Source organism: Heteronotia binoei, chromosome 1, assembly GCF_032191835.1.
Source record: "Heteronotia binoei isolate CCM8104 ecotype False Entrance Well chromosome 1, APGP_CSIRO_Hbin_v1, whole genome shotgun sequence".
NCBI lineage: Eukaryota > Metazoa > Chordata > Lepidosauria > Squamata > Gekkonidae > Heteronotia > Heteronotia binoei.
The window spans coordinates 117,884,099-117,897,354 of NC_083223.1; the positions used below are offsets into that span (position 1 = coordinate 117,884,099).

The 13,256-nt window shown below is 41.5% G+C and overlaps 1 non-coding gene across 1 annotated transcript; it reads right to left on the bottom strand.

Annotated features, from left to right (window-relative positions):
* Window positions 1–8,047: 8,047 nt before the first annotated feature.
* On the bottom strand, window positions 8,048–8,191 carry LOC132589198 (U4 spliceosomal RNA). The gene has a single exon (XR_009556554.1). It is a non-coding gene; the product is annotated as a U4 spliceosomal RNA (small nuclear RNA).
* Between the last annotated feature and the right edge of the window lie 5,065 nt (window positions 8,192–13,256).

Here is a 13,256-nt window from a genome sequence, read left to right on the forward strand (position 1 = left end):
ATGGAGAACTTCATACTTGCAGGTGGAATGATCTGGGTATTTTATTTGGAGGTAGAATTATAACTAATATGTTTGTACTTTTCTTTGTTTCTTTTCTTCCCACTCTGCACATGCTTTCCCTCCTTTTATGTATCTTTGCTCTTGCTTCTCCCTTTTGTAGTTAAAATCAATAAAAATTATAAAATCCAATTTTTTTTGCGCAGCATCTGGTGCCTCTCCTCAACTCTCCCTCAAAGTTTCAAAAAGATTGAGCCAGGGGGTCAAAATCTATGAGCCCCAAAAGAAGGTGCCCCATTATTTCTAATGAAGGGAAGGCATTTAAAAGGAGCCTAGTCCCTTTAAATGTGATTGCCAAAATTCCCTTTGCAGTTCAATCATGCTTGTCACAACTTTGCTCCTGGTTCCACCCGCAAAGTCTCCTGGTTCTACCCACAAAGTCTCCAGATATTTCTTGATTTGGACCTGCAATCCTAGGTAGGTTCTACTGTTTTATTCTCAAGTAGTGCAGCAGAAAGAACAGCAATGAGGGTCCTGCTCACATTATGGAATCTTTGCTACTGCAGATACTATCATTTAGGGTTGTAGTACCATACATAATGGTGTGTGATATGACTGGAAGGCTGAAATACACTGTTAGCCAAATTATCCTCAAATGAGGTACGGGGGAATTTATTAGGTGGGCAAAGATGGCAAATACATGGGGTCAGTGACCTATGTATGCAGGAGGTAGTCTACCCAGGAACCCTTCTAAATAATGAGGAGATTTATGGTAAACTAAAAGGGTTTTTATTAGATAAATAGTGCAAGCATACAAGAATAATAAATCACACAGCAATCATACAGTCCTAGGAAAATCAGCAGGAAAATTGGATAGGGAAACAAATATGGGAATAACATAGATGGGGGAAATACTTTACCAATCTTGAAGAATCCAGAAGCACGAGCCAATAACCAATAGCGATGACAATAAGGAAAGATGGTTCCCAGGGAATTGACAAAAGGATTAATGGGTGTTGATGGTTTTACCTATTGCAAACCATTGCTAAAACAAATAATTATGATGGGTCAATCTAGCACCAAATCACTATCTATTGTGACACCAGAGCAAACACAATGGAGCAAGTCTATGTGATAGGATTAAGTCTTCTGTGATGATCATCTTTCTGGGTTTTGCGTTGTGACAGATGCTTGCCTAAATGGTCAGCAGGAACAGTCTTTTGTTAGGTGTGAAGACGTGACAGTAAGTCTATTGCTGACCATTGGCTTCTTCATTTACATCTCCATAGCATGACTTGAGTATGTGAGGCTCTCGTGAGTTGTTGTTTTAGGACATCACAGGAACATGGCTTCTATGAGGGCTGCTTTTTGGCACTATCTTCTGATGACAGGAACACAGTTGTAGTCTGCAAGGCTGGGCAGCTCTCATGGGAAGTGTAAGCCGGAATTTTTCCTTTGCAGGAAAAGCTCGAACAGTCACACCAATAGCAGGAACAGGCAGGGAACTGTCTGGAGCCTGGCTTGAATGCTTGCTGCTTTGGTTCACACAGAGTATAATGTCCATACTGGATTGGCACCCATGTCAAAGGCTTGAAGTACAATAAGACTGAATGTCCAATAAATCAGTATGCATGTGAATTAAAGGATAAAAGTCCATAGTGGCTACGAGTCCATGTGTGTCTGGCACCAGGGTCAGGGGAATCATAGTCCATAACTGGTGGGAGAGGGGGTCCAGGGCTAACAACACTATGCACAACTGATTAAAATCTGAGCACTTCCCTTATCTGAATGGCATATCCTTAGCTCATGCAAGAACTCTTTGTATTCTGCTTTATGATTGTCCATAGCATAGATATCTAGGCTTTTGCTGTTTATGTGGGCATCTGGTGCATTTCAACCTTTCTGCTCTAATGGAATACTTTACAGATTAATTCAAAAGCCAAAAAAATCCCTTACATGTCTCCCCATATGCCCAGCACATTACAATGGGTTTCTGGGACATGTTCTAGAATGCAAATTCTATTAATTAAATGTCTGTTGGACCTTACTACTGAACTGTGTGCAGCCCTATGTTTAATACACCCTTGTGTCTGCACATTACAGGGACAATTGATGATTGCAGGCAAGATCACTTTAAGAGAGGTTTGTTAACTATTACTCATCTCAAAGAAAAAAGATTAAGGAACTCTACAATTCCCTGGAATGTAATTTGAAATCTTCTGCACTAAACTATTACATATAAGAGTGATACTGGAATGCAGCCAAAATAGCATTCCAACATCTACTTCTTTCCAGTACCATATAACATCCAGTCAGATTTTGGCTGCTTCCACATGGAGCTTTTTCTCCACTTTGGCTTCCAAACTAGAGCACTTTTTTTGGAGCTTCAGACTGCAGTTAATGCAGAATGTTGTAGCATGGTTACTATCAGGAGTACGTGGCGCATACACATCCCACCCATTAGTTACTGATCAGTAACTGGGTTCAGTTTAAGTTTCTGGCTGTCATCTACAAAGCCCTTAATGTCCTTGGATCTACATACCATCTCTCCTGGTATGGTCCACTTCAACAGCTTCTCTCATGCAAGCAAAACCTTCAACAGCTACAATTCTTCAAATAGGTAAGTTCAGTATACAGCCAAATCCAATTGGGGCCCATTATGCGGGAGCCGAGTATGGCTCCCCGTATACTTCCGTATAGATATTTGGAAGTATACAGCCGAATCAGGGGTGATTCGGTGGTTGATTCGGTTCGGCTGAACCAAATGCACACCCCTAGTGAGAACCAGAGAGGACTGTGAGGCACTCCAAAGGAATCTTTGAGGCTGGGCGAGTGGGCGTCAACATGGCAAATAAGGTTCAACATGGCCAAGTTTAAGGTAATGCACATTGGGGCCAAAATCCTAACCATAAATACAAGTTGATGGGGTGTGAACTGGCAGAGACTGACCAAGACAGAGATCTTGGGGTTGTGGTAGATAACTCACTGAAAATGTCAAGTCACTGTGCGACTACAGTTAAAAAGACCAACACTATGCTGGGAATTATTAGGAAGGGAATTGAAAAGAAATCAGCCGGTATCATAATGCCTCTGTATAAATCGATGGCGTGGCCTCATTTGGAGTACTGTGTACAATTCTGGTCACCGCACCTCAAAAAAGATATTATAGCATTGGGAAACGCTTGAGGCTCTTTAGCTTGGAGAAATGTCGACTGAGGGGTGACATGATAGAGGTTTACAATATTATACATGGGATAGAGAAGGTAGAGAAAGAAGTACTTTTATCCCTTTCTCACAATACAAGAACTCGTGTTCACTCAATGAAATTGCTGAGCAGTTGGGTTAGAACTGATAAAAGGAAATATTTCTTTACCCAAAGGGTGATTAACACGTGGAATTCACTGCCACAGGAGGTGGCGGCGGCTGCAAGCATAGACAGCTTCAAGAGGAGACTGGATTAACATACGGAGCAGAGGTCCATCAGTGGCTATTAGCCACAGTGTATTGTTGGAGCTCTCTGTCTAGGGCAAGTGATGCTCTGTATTCTTGGTGTTTGGGGCAACAGTGGGAGGCCAATGTGACACAGAGTTTTTCTTATGTTCTTATCCAGTATGCATGCTTCTCATTTTTATACCCAAATGTTGAATTCTGCACTTGTGTTTGTTGAATTCCATTTTGTTCACATCCACTCATTTTCCCAGTGTGTTCAGATCTCGTTGAATTCGCTATTTTCTGGGGTGTTCACTACTTCTCCTAACTTGGTGTCATCTGCAAATTTAATGAACAGCCCTTTCACTCCCTCCTCCAGATCATTTATAAAAATATTGAAAAGTATCAGCCTCAGAACCAAGCCCTATGGCACTTCACTGGAAACCATTCTCCAATCAGATGACAACTACTACCATGTTTCTATCTTGTTGGAATAGTGATGGCTTGAGCTTGCAAGAGCACTTTTAAAAGGAAATCCCACCCTTCACTTGCTTCTTTCCCTTCTCATATTCTTTGCCCACGGGATGACTCTCACCATGTCTCTGAATTCATTAAAGTCCGCCCTACTAAAATCCAGCATTTTCATTTGACTATGAACTTCCTTGGCTCCCCACAGCAAAAGGAATTCTATAAGGACATGGTCACTTCCCCCTAAGATCCCCACCACCTCCACTCCATCTACCAACTCTTGCTTACTGGTTAATATCAAGTCAAATATGGCCAAGTTCTACCTTCTGGAAAAAAGGAAGTTGTTGGCTAGGCAGGTCAGGAAGTCACATGACTCTGGCCTCTTAGTGGAGCTTGTCTCTCAGTACACATCAGGGAAGCTGAAGTCACCCATAAGGACTTGCAGGCCTCGGATTCAGTGGGAGTTCACAGGAGCACAGCTCCTGAACCCTTCTGAGAGTTCCACCTCCTCCTTCTGAGAGTTCCACCTCCTTGTCCATTGAACAGTATGTGCAGCTGCATAACAATCCCTGGATGAGCTCCACCACCTATTTTTCTAAAAAAATGACTCCTGAGGATGTGTAACTTGGATACAGTGTCAAGCTGCTCAAAGAGGACAGCATCCACCTGGTCAGGCAATCTGTAGATGACTCTAATCCCAATACTGTCCTTCCTTCTCTTATCCCCACCCAGATACTTTTCCATGGGTTGTCACCCACTCCCTCCTTCCCCAGTGGACCTCTGCTGTTTGCTGTCCTTCACTGAAATCCCTATGTTGTTTGTAACCTTAACTTTGTGTTGACAGTTTAAAACTAGTCAAATGAATCTCCCCAGGTACCTGCAAAATACATTCTTCCCTGATCCTGATAGGTAAAATCCATTGTGTGCTAGTAGGCCATCTTCCAGAAAACCTAGCCCATGGTCCCAGAAACCACCAACCACCAAGACAACCAGCACCACCCAGTGGTTCACCTCCATTATCTTCTGTTCCCATTGCATTCCTCTTCCTCTGACAGAAAGGCCTGAAGAGAATGACTCATCATAACAGTCATAATACCCATGTTCCTGAAAGCTAATGTGGAGTTACCATGCTGCATGTGTGGAAGGGATGTTGGAAAATGACAGAGGAAAGTGTACAGAAAACTCCCACATGTGGAAGCTCTGTCTCTAATGAACAAGCCTGTGTGTGTGTTGCAGCAATGAAAGCAATGTGGAGGATCGTTGCCATGTGGAAGCAGCCTCTGTAGGCACTATTCATTCATTTGAACATTCATCAGATTGAACCCCTGGAAGATTTCACAGCTGACAAAAATTGGTAAATCCTGGGATTTACATGGCTAGAAGGCTGATACTGAGTTTCGTCTAGTAGAGAGAGGTAAATATTTAGTTCTAGCTATTTTTAATCAAGGTTTTACTTGGGCAAGTTCCAGAATAAAGCATCAAAGAGCTAAAAGCTAAGAGCTAAAAAGAACCCTCTGAACTTAACCCCCTTTGCTTATTTCTCTCTTTTGACTCAACTTATTTCTAAACAGAAATGAGAAGGATACAAGTGGTTGTACACAGAACTGCAATGAATAAGAATTGACCAGCACAGCTGGACCTTGTTTCCCTGCTTCCATACCGACAGAGTACAATAAAACCTGTATCTGAGAGAATTCTCCATACTGACAGAAAACAATAAAACCTGTGTCTGAGAGAATTCTGATCCCCCCTTAAACTATTTACTTTATGTACTTCCAGGAACTTATAGCCAGCTTCAAGAAAGGATTGGATAAACATATGGAGCAGAGGTCCATCAGTGACTATTAGCCACAGCATATTGTTGGAGCTCTCTGTCTGGGGCAGTGATGCTCTGTATTCTTGGTGCTTGGGGGGGGGGGGAGGGCAACAGTGGGAGGGCTTCTAGTGTCCTGGCCCCACTGAAGGACCTCCTGATGGCACCTGGATTTTTTTATGTCACACAGTGTTGCACTGAATAAGTGTTTCGGCCTTGGCCCCAGCTTGGTGGAATCAGCTCCCTCTAGAGATCTGGACCCTCACCGAATTGTTATCTTTCTGTAGGGCCTGCAAAATGGAGCTATTCCACCAGGTCTTTGGTTGAGGCAGAGGGCTTCCTATTCCATTGGCTGGCCCTATGCTGTGATCCATCTCTGATGTAACATTAAATTTATTTACTGAACAGTATGTGCAGCTTCATAACAATCCCTGGATGAGCTCCACCACCTCCATATGTTGTAAAGCACCAGCATTTTGTTTTAAATTGTAAATTATTATGTCTTATCGTTTTATATCGGAAACTGAGATGTTGGTTTTATTTTGATTGTTAGCTGCCCTGAGTCTGTTTGGAATGGGCGGGATATAAATGGAAAGTAAATAAATACATAAAATACTGTTCTAGACTATTAGTATATATTATATGTCCCCAACTGAGCCGCCATTTATATCTTCTTTTGATTTGTTAAATTGTATTGCTTGATTTGGTTTTTAAGTGTTGTTTTATACTGTTTTTAGAATGTTGTCATCTGCCCTGAGCCCATTTTTCAGGAAACGGTGGATTATAAATGGCCTAAAATAAAATAGTTTGGAAAATATGAAATCTTATCTTATGCAGCATTTCTTTGTTCAGTTTGAATAGTGAGGAGAAGAGGGATTATACTCATTCTGCTAAAACAATGAGGCTATGTTGTCCGCAGAGGTGCTTTGAACTGAGTCACTGCAGGATTTAGGCTGGGGAGTGGGGAGTGGCAAGATATGCAGAATCCTGGTCAGACTAGGATCTGGGAGACCCAGGGTTGAATCTCTATAGAAGCCTGATGGGTGACCTTGGGCCAGTCACACATTCTTAGCCTAACCTACCTCACAGTGTTGTTGTGAGAATAAAAAACAGAGCATGCTGTAAGCCACTTTTGGTCCACTTGGTGAAAAAGGCAGGGTATAAATGAAGTAAAATAAGATAAATGAAAATAATGTCATCACATGTAAATGCTGACTTGTCACATATAAAGAGGGATTTATGATTTTTGGAGAGTATTCTACTCACACTGCAATTCACTGTGTTCTCAAGGTTCCTCTGATTTTCATGAACAATTGTTTTTGGTGGTACATGGGATGGGACTGCAGTCAGAAGATGAGAGGAACTACTAACAGTTCTTTCATCCAGTTCATGAGTAGAAGAATTGAGATTGGGAGCAGATAGCTTTGGGGCAGTGATCTTGAAGAGAGCAATCTCAGCACTGCCCATGAGTCCTGAAAAGAAGCCATCATAGCCATCTTAATCAGACAACACAACACTCAAGAAGCAGCTAAGGTGAAAAAAAGAATTTAAAAGGGAGGGAGAGAAAGAGAGAGCTTGTCAAAAAAATTGAAGAATCAACCCAAGAGAGGTCACACTTTCCAAACAGAGCTTCTTTTACTGTTTTAGCTGACACTGTCCCATTTACGCAAGTTAATCTGTTACCTACAATGGCTTCCTCTTTGTGAAAACAGTTCTTGGCAGGTTTTTTCTCTCCTCTTTCTTGGTGACGATAACTTCTGCTGCTTTTTCATTGGTCTGTCTGTCATCACCAGCGTCTGGTGGCTTTTCCTGTGGAAATAAAAAGATACAAGCTGGAGAGTAGACATATTTGGTAATGTTTTGCTTCAGAGTTTCCTGTTCGCAAGGCTTTTGCCTCAGCTGCAAAATGTTAGAAGGTGGGAAGAGGGACAATCTTGGAACTAATTCCAGACAGCTCTTAATGCCTACGAATTTGTCTAAGTAAGCCAATTCCAGAAAGGCAGAACATGCAGAAGGCTCATTCTTTAACTGCAAGGTATACCAAATGACTAGACAAACCAGGTCACACTGTTCCAATGATCACATTTCACTGAGGTTAGCCTTTCAGACATTCCCCTTTCCCAACAATCCCACCATCTTCACTACTGCCTATGCTTTAATTTTAAAGAAGGAAAGAACTGCAGACTTAGGAATTTAAGTTGCTTGTGAAGGAAATGGTCTGTTAATAAAGCACAATGCCCTTATTTATCCAGGAACTTCTTATTATCAGGGTTTTTAGCTGAGACAATCAAAGCTCACTTTCCCAGATGAAGCCGAATAGCATAGTTGACCACACAGTATTACATTTGTGGACTTGGTAAGATTATAATGCACGTTGAGAGAACAGTTCTTCAACTACTGATGTCCTTGGGAGTAGTTTTCAATTAGCAACAATCGTGCCTCAGATTAACCCCATTGGCCACAACACTGCCACTGTGCAAAACTGTTTAGGTGTGTATCTGTAAACTGCAAACCTAGTTTTGATTTATTGATATTCATTACACAAATCTTATGCTCAATGCTCTGAGCCTAGGACCCAGGGGAAATATGAAATGGCTGGGCATTTTGAGCTTTTGTACATAAGTTGCTTTGTGTGCTGGTTAAGAACATGTGAAGGCATTATGACACAGAGTGAGGGCTATGTGTTTGTCTTCAAAACTATAGTCCAGATGTGGCCAGACTTGCTTAATGTCAGATGTTTGAGAGCTGCAAGTCATGAATATCAGATGTTTGAGAGAAGGAAGGAAGGGAGGGAGGAAGGAAGGAAGGAAGGGTTGTCAACTCTGAGTTGGGAAATTTCTGAAGATTTAGTGGTAAAGCCCGGGAGGGTAGAGTTTAGGGGAAAGAGCTTGGCTGGAATGTGATGCCCTGATCTCTGTAGTCTGGAGATTAGTTGTAATGCTGGGAGAACTCCAGGCCCCAACTGGTGGTTGGCAATCCTAGTCTGGAGTACTGTTCCATTAAATGCTTGGAATACTGTTGTTACAGTTTCAGGCTTACAATACCACTGATTTCACATATCATTACTCTCAGGAGTGTTCTACAATTTTTTATTTGCAGGACTGTTATGGGCCTTATTCTTTATGATGTTTTGCTATATTTTGGAGACCAATGCTGAACTAGTGGGTGGGAATTCCCTGGCAGTGGGTATGGCCAGGATGGGTTATCAGGCAGCTGAATAAGCAGAATTTTGTGTTCCCATGTAAGAGCTGCTATGACTGAAGTAGTATGGGAAAGGGACTTTGCGGCTTATTAACTTATGAATTGGCACCTGAGACTGGCAAACTGAAGACTAGATAAAAAATTCTGAGCAGCAAACTTTTGTCTGACTGGAAAGGTAATTTTAGTATAACTTCTGAGCATTCACAGAGTGAAAATTAACATTGACTATCAAAAGTAGTAAATTTTTATAAAAATATTTCTGAGTGAAGTGTCATTTCACCACAAAAGCCATTCTGTAACAATGGCTTTGAGCGTCTATATAGACAAAAATATATGAATTCAGTTGTCTATCTTTGGCTTTCCCTGACTCAGTTCTGACTTAAGGGCACTGCAGTCTTTGAGTGAGGGCTAGCCATTTTTTCTGATTACCTCTCCATGGCAGAAATTCATTTTGCCCCTATATGTTGCCCACAGGAACAGAATGGGAGTGAGCGGTGCTCTGTAGAAGGGAACAGTCCCATTTTGCATGGTCTGTGGATTGCTTGGTACATGCCACTGGTTTTATAGTGTGTGAGTTAAAAAGCCTTTCATTTTGCCTGAGTCAGACACCAATTGAGCATAAGAATGACCTCCAAGTTGACAAGAACACCCTAAAGTAGTGGAACTTTGAACATTTCCCTTGATTTTGATAACTGATGGTTTTATTTCACAGATGGCAATCATAGAATAAGAAATACCTGAAGTAGTTTTTTTGTCAAAACCACATATTTATCTTCAGATATAGATTTGGCTTATCATTTTATTATATAATGTACTTACAGTTTTTAGTAGGCTTTCATCTTTACATGGTTCTAAGATATCAGGTTTTCAGCTGGATAGGAGGTGATTTTGTTCTTTGAGCAGAAGTGTCAAGATATACCAGGGAATTTGGTTCTCCTTGATGTAACATATTCTGTACTGTGTCAAAAGACCGTTTTTTTTAAACCACAGCAATTTTCTCTCTGCTGTAAAGAAAGCAAATGCAAAACTGTTGAAACCAGGGTATGCCAGGAAGGATGCATATTCATAACATTATTTCTAGAGTTATATTAACTTGTGTATTCCTTCGTGTAATATCAAAAGTTACTCATACAATTTACACATTACATTATCTCCCTTGGTTTAAATATCAGCCTTAATATCTATCTATCTATCTATCTATCTATCTATCTATCTATCTATCTATCTATCTATCTATCTATCTATCTATCTATCTATCTATCATCTATCTATCATTCTGCCCACCCCATGAGTGGGCTCAGGGTGCATCACAACAGGGTTGATCACCAATCATTAAAACAATTATAGTAATTAAATAGTTAAAACAAAGCACAATAATTTTTAAAAGGCTGGGAATGCATTAAACTCTTTTTCTTTTATCAGATAAAGGCAACCTTTGTCCCCTCCCAAACATTAATTATTTCAACAGATGGAAAGATGCTCAGGTGAGTGTTAACAGAGATAATTTGTGACCACTGCAGACTGGTCCATTAGGGCAAATGGAGCAAAGCCCTATAAACCTAGGCTACCTCCAGCCCCTTCCTGCCTGCTTTCTTACTATCCTTCGATACTTGAACTTATATGGCTGAGGGATAGCATATAAGCCCTTAAAACATACAACAAAGAATAAATGTGAGCACACAGAGCTACCACATATGCAGATCCATGCAGGGCTGGCCCTGGACAGTCTGGCATCCTAAGCAAGGCTAACTTCTGGCACCCCCCTCTGCACTGATAACATCGCCAAGTCACACAGGGGGTGCCCAGTTTGGTCCCCCCAAAAGGCCAGCGTCCTAGGCAATCACCTAGTTTCCCTAGTGGCAGGACCAGCCCTGGATCCATGATCCCTCTGTACCATCTTCCAGTATTGCTCTGACAAACACTGGAGCATAAGAATGTAGATTGTAGAATGCAGAGCCAGTTTGGTGTAGTGGTTAAGTGTGCAGACTCTTATCTGGGAGAACCACTCCTCCACTTGCACCTGCTGGAATGGTCATGGGTCAGCCATAGCTCTAGCAGAGGTTGCCCTTGAAAGGGCAGCTGCTGTGAGAGCCCTCTCAACCCCACCCACCTCACAGGGTGTCTGTTGTGGGGGAGGAAGGTAAAGGAGATTGTGAGCTGCTCTGAGACTGGTTTTAAAGTAGTGTGTGAGATTACTCTGAGATTTGGAGTGGAGGGCAAGATATAAATCCAATATCATCATCATCATCTTCTTCTTCTTCTGCCAGCTGTCTTTTCTGTTTCATTTGGCATTCCTTCACTGACCCTCCTTGCCATCTATGGTTTGTTTTACATATATACATATTTTTAAAAGTTGTAATGTTTTTGGTTGTTCCCTGACTTGGGGACTCTTAAATTGGATTGAAAGGTGGCATAAAAACGTTTAAAATAAATATATAAATTAAATAAATACATAAATAAGAATTCTGCAAGCAGGGAGAAACTGGATGATTCCTTTCCACTACCCAGTCATTACAAGATGGTGCAGGAAAGGAGACACCATTGGTTGTGCAGATGCACAGGACCCCATATTCAAATGCTTCCTAAATCAGCATGCGAAGAAAATTCAAAGGCAGATTATTTGTTTAAAACAAACATGAGGAACCATTGGCCCTGAAAATCAAGAGATATTCAGGATTGGTGTTTGTTTACCTGAATGGAAATAGTCTGAAAGCCTTGTATATTTATGACAAATAGTTAGGTGGTAGTTCTGGGAAAGGCTGGGAATTCATTAAGCTCTTTTTCTTTTATCAGATAAAGGCAACCTTTGTCCCTTCCCAAACTGTTTCCACTCTTGCTGTCCTTTATACACAGAGAAACACCCTCATACCACAGAAATGTTCACTTTCTTCTTTTTCTGCTTTTGCGTCCCTTCTCTCAGTTTGTTTTCTTCATCCCTTTGCACCTGTTTTGAACGAAAAAGGGAAGTGAAGCTATTCATGGGGCAGCCATTTGGACTCAGAGGATTCCAGTCATGCAATATTCCTTGAAACAGGACAGAAATAGCTGCCTTCAAATAAACTGTGTAACTAAATACAGATGGCTGCCTCAGGAAGATACACCACTTTGGAAGGTAGTGCCACACTCACATGTAGATAACTCCTTTGAGCTCCAATGGAAAAAAGTCACTTTCTGAAAGCAAACTGGTTTAAGGAAAACATGATATAGTTATACAAGTCATTGCAATAGCTATGTAGTTGATAAAACCCTAGAGCTTGCTTAAAGTGCATAACAAGAGAAGAATACTTGGTTTTTATACCCTACTTTTCTCTACCCTAAGGAATCTCAAAACAGCTCACAATCACCTTCCTTTCCTTTTCCCTCAACAGGTACTTTGTGAGGTAGGTGGGGCTGAAAGAGTTCTGAGATAACTGAGACTGGCTGAAGGTCACTCAGCAGGCTTCATATGGAAAAGTGGGACAAGATGGGTAGCTGGGTTAAACTGTTTGTAACAGCAGAAAAGAGCAAAAGTCCAGTAGCACCTTAAAGTCTTAATGAAATTTGTAGCAGAGTATGAGCTTCGCTGCTGAGCAAAGAAGTGAGCAGTGACTCATAAAAGTGACTCATAAGAGCCAGTTTGGTGTAGTGGTTAAGTGTGTGGACTCTTATCTGGGAGAACTGGGTTTGATTCCCCACTCCTCCACTTGCACCTGCTGGAATGGCCTTGGGTCAGCCATAGCCCTGGCAGAGGTTGTCCTTGAAAGGGCAGCTGCTGTGAGAGCCCCCTCCAGCCCCACCCACCTCACAGGGTGTCTGTTGTGGGGGAGGAAGGTAAAGGAGATTGTGAGCCGCTCTGACTCTTCGGAGTGGAGGGCGGGATATAAATCCAATATCTTCTTCTTATTATTCTCAGTCACAAATTTTGTTAGTCTTTAAGGTGTTACCGAACTCTTTCTCTTTCCTACTGCTATGGAGGAGTACGGAAACAAACTGGGATCTCATGATTAGAGTATGCCAGTCTTAACCACTACATCACTATGGCTTCTAGGAGAGGGAAACTTGGATTCAGTTCCCTTCTTTGTTGCTGATTTGCTGGGCAAGTCATTGGTTTGGTGGAAGATATCATGCTTTGGTACCTGTTCTCTATCTGCAAAGTGGAAGTAATAGTGAACACTGGTATGAAGGCTAGCACAATAAAGACTGGCAAGGATTTTTGTCAAGGGTAATACGAATACATTCATGATAAATAGCAGAAGTGATCTTGTGTAGTATCTGTTTCTGCCTGTAATCGTTTCCCAGATATTTCTGATCAATTTCCTATCATTAAAAGTTATAATTTTTGTCCATCCCATGTATGCCTTTATTTTTT